This window comes from Grammomys surdaster, unplaced genomic scaffold (genome assembly GCF_004785775.1).
Source record: "Grammomys surdaster isolate TR1022 unplaced genomic scaffold, NIH_TR_1.0 174, whole genome shotgun sequence".
NCBI lineage: Eukaryota > Metazoa > Chordata > Mammalia > Rodentia > Muridae > Grammomys > Grammomys surdaster.
In genome coordinates this window covers 24,171,458-24,174,620 of record NW_021604622.1, presented here as the reverse complement: position 1 = coordinate 24,174,620, position 3,163 = coordinate 24,171,458, and positions in this window count along the sequence as shown.

The window sequence follows — 3,163 nt, the reverse complement described above, 5'->3', positions numbered from 1 at the left end:
ATCTCTAGGTCTTAGGAGTCTCATGTTTCACTGACTGAGCTAGCCAGGCAACCAGTTATCAAGAGAAGACATTCTTTGAGTGGTTAACATGCCAACAAGCAGGCTTAAACAGAAGTCTGACTCTAAGTTTTAAGATAAAGGAGACATGTAAACTAAAGGCAGGATTCCAGGACTTTGCCCCCCATAAGCTATTTCTAGGTGCCTGTTACACAAAGGGCATGTTTTTTTTTTTGTTTTGTTTTTTTTTGTTTTTTTTTTTTGCATGTGTGTGTGTGTGTGTGTGTGTGTGTGTGTATTTTCCCCCAAAGGCTATCTATGTATCTATCATTTCTTGCTTCTGGGCAACTGACTCTTTACTAAATAGGAATTCTTGAACCTCACTTTTTTCTTACTCCTCCTGGCCAGTACTACCTACTCAGGTGATCTTTCTGTTCCTGAGTCTGACCTGTCCCTCCAGATACAATGCCCATTACAGGCCCTGTCCACTATGGCTCTAGGGTTTCAGCCTTTGTCCCAGAGGCCCACCCTCAGAGTTGTGCCTTAGTCATTGGCTTTGTCAAGCCTGCCTGCTATTGTGAGCTACTCAGAAAACGTATACCCTCCCCCTCTCTTTCATTCAAATATTTGCCAGAGCCTAGATGTTCTGTCCCTGGCCCTTGAGGGACACTCACTTCCTCTGAAGCTCCCTCTACTCTTGCCAGGTGGCTACTTGCCTGCCACATGGAAGGCCACTATACCTGATTCTCGTAGCATGAATCGTAGCGTAGGGTTCGTCTCCTCTCAATCCCCCTTGTCCTGAAAGCTGCTGAGACTTTCAGCTTCCCTGTCCTGTTATTTTTCTTTTAAATAATAAGAGAACTGTCCCTGAGCTTCCTTCTGAGTTTTTCCTTGAATTCTTTTATTTGTGAGACCAAGTATCCAAAGAAGGAACCCCAAATCTCACGGTAACATGTAACATCTAATGTGGGGCTCCCAGAACTTTCCAGAACAAAAGGAATTCTGTTCTTGTCATCTCTCCAAGTGTGGTAGCCTTGGCTACATAAGCACATCCTCCCTCTTAGGACCTCTTCTTGCTCCTAGAATCCTGGGATTGTCATGGTGAGGAGGAGGGAAACTCGATTGGCTACCAGGTTCCAAGGCCTAAGTTAGATATCATGGATATCATAAAGCAAGAAAAAAAATCTTGATCTTGTCGACTCTCTTTCTTTCAACAAATATTGTTTCTGTATACTGAATGCCAAGAGCCTTTCTTGAAAGTAGAGGTATGGTTTCCACTTTCATGGCATTTATAGTCTTGCTCATTGGAGGCTGTCACCAGCGCCGCTGCATGCTGACAAGTGACAGAAATAGGCTGTGATATTCTCCGAAACGAGTGGCAAAGCTGAAGAACACCTCACGTTCTGAAGTTTTGTGACATTAATATGTTGAGTTGTTTCTGATCAAATACTGTCTATGGAACCTTGGGACAGAGTTTCGGAGGTAGAAGGCAGGTGACACTGCATTTGTGGTTCTGATGGTGTGTGTTCAGGAAGAAGTACGGGGTAGGGAGGGGCTGCCTGCATAGACTCTATCCTTTTCATTGCTACTCCACATGAGCCTTTTGAAGAGTCCTTCATTCTCCACAGAGGGATCAGAACACTTTGGTATGAGGCCAGATTCAGCCTGCTGCCGGTGTTTGTTCTGTAAGCTTCCTGGAGCACAGCCCCACTGCACACGCGTGTGCTACCAATTGTGGTTCTTACCTTGTAGCAGCATGTTGAGCAGTTGCAATGGAGGTGCTCTGCACTGTAACACCAGACGTATTTATTTGGCTTCTCATACCTTTTGAGGCCCTCTTCTTGTAGCTGTAGTTCTGAGAGTGTGGTCCCCAGGCCAACAGTGTCTGCCTCACCGAAAGTTTGTGACGCTCTCCAAGTGACACTCTCCAAGTTCTCATCCAGCTTCGGGCTTGGTGAGTAAGAAACTCTGACAGTGAGGCCTTCCTGGTGATTCTTGTCTCTGGCCAGGATTCATAACAGAACATCATGCAATCCACGGTTTTAAGGAAACTTGAACCTTCCAGGGAGTCAGAAGCCTGCAGTTGTTTTGGATTCCTTGTGTCTCCTTACTTTTTATAAAGCATAATGGTGTAAGTGATTAAGAATTGTGTTTACCCCACAATGGGCATTAGTTAATTTTATAATGTATAGCCTGATACCTAGTTCATTGGTATGTGAACTTCATACTCATGTTCCTTCTTATGCTAAATTTTGTTAGATTAAATTTTTTTCTATTACGGTCCAGAGGATGGTAACAGGCTGTGTGTTAGTGCATTGTGATTGCATCAGCTCCGCACACTGTCTTGGGCAGGGACTGCATCTAGCTCACAGACTCCCACAAAGGCACTGGGAAGGCACAGGCATCCCTGCATCCATCCTCAGTGGGGTGATTTGTGATGCTGCGTCTGAGGATGTTGCCCAAGTGTGTTCTCTTTTAGCTTGGCTTTTCCTATGTAACAGAATACCACAGCCTGGATATGTCACGGAGGAAGAAATTTACTTCTTACAGTTATGGAGGTGACAGATCAAAGTCGAGATGGGGCCTTGTCTGTATTTTAACATGGTGGAAGGTAAGCACACAGGGAACACTGAATGCGCTCTTACCCAAACACTGGTGATAGTGAACATACTCCATTGGTCATATGAACCCACTCAGGAGGGCTCTGCCTAGAGTCTCAATTGCCTCTTAAAGGGTCTGCTTCTCAATATTGTTGTATTGGTAATTATTATCTAATCAAAGTCTACAGACTTTGAGGATCACATTCCAACTACAGTACATTCTTCTAAAGAAGAAAGCCTACACCATGGGTACATGGGCATACCAAACTGAGCTTAGAAATCTGAGATACTAAAGGCACAGGGGAAACAAGGGAATGGAAGGAGAGGCCCTGGGAGCTATTGGACTGTTATTTGAAATAAGCTTCTCTGGTTATATCAATGCATTTATGAGTGAGAAGATTCCAGACTTCACTGAATGTTTGACTTGACTAAGTATTGTTTCTAGACATTAAAATTTGAAGAAGAAATTGAGCAAACTGGCTCTTCCTTTGTCTTCATTCAGGCTTAGTAATCATCACGACAAGACTTTCACTTACACCGATTGTGTCCCCCAAACGGATGGGTTT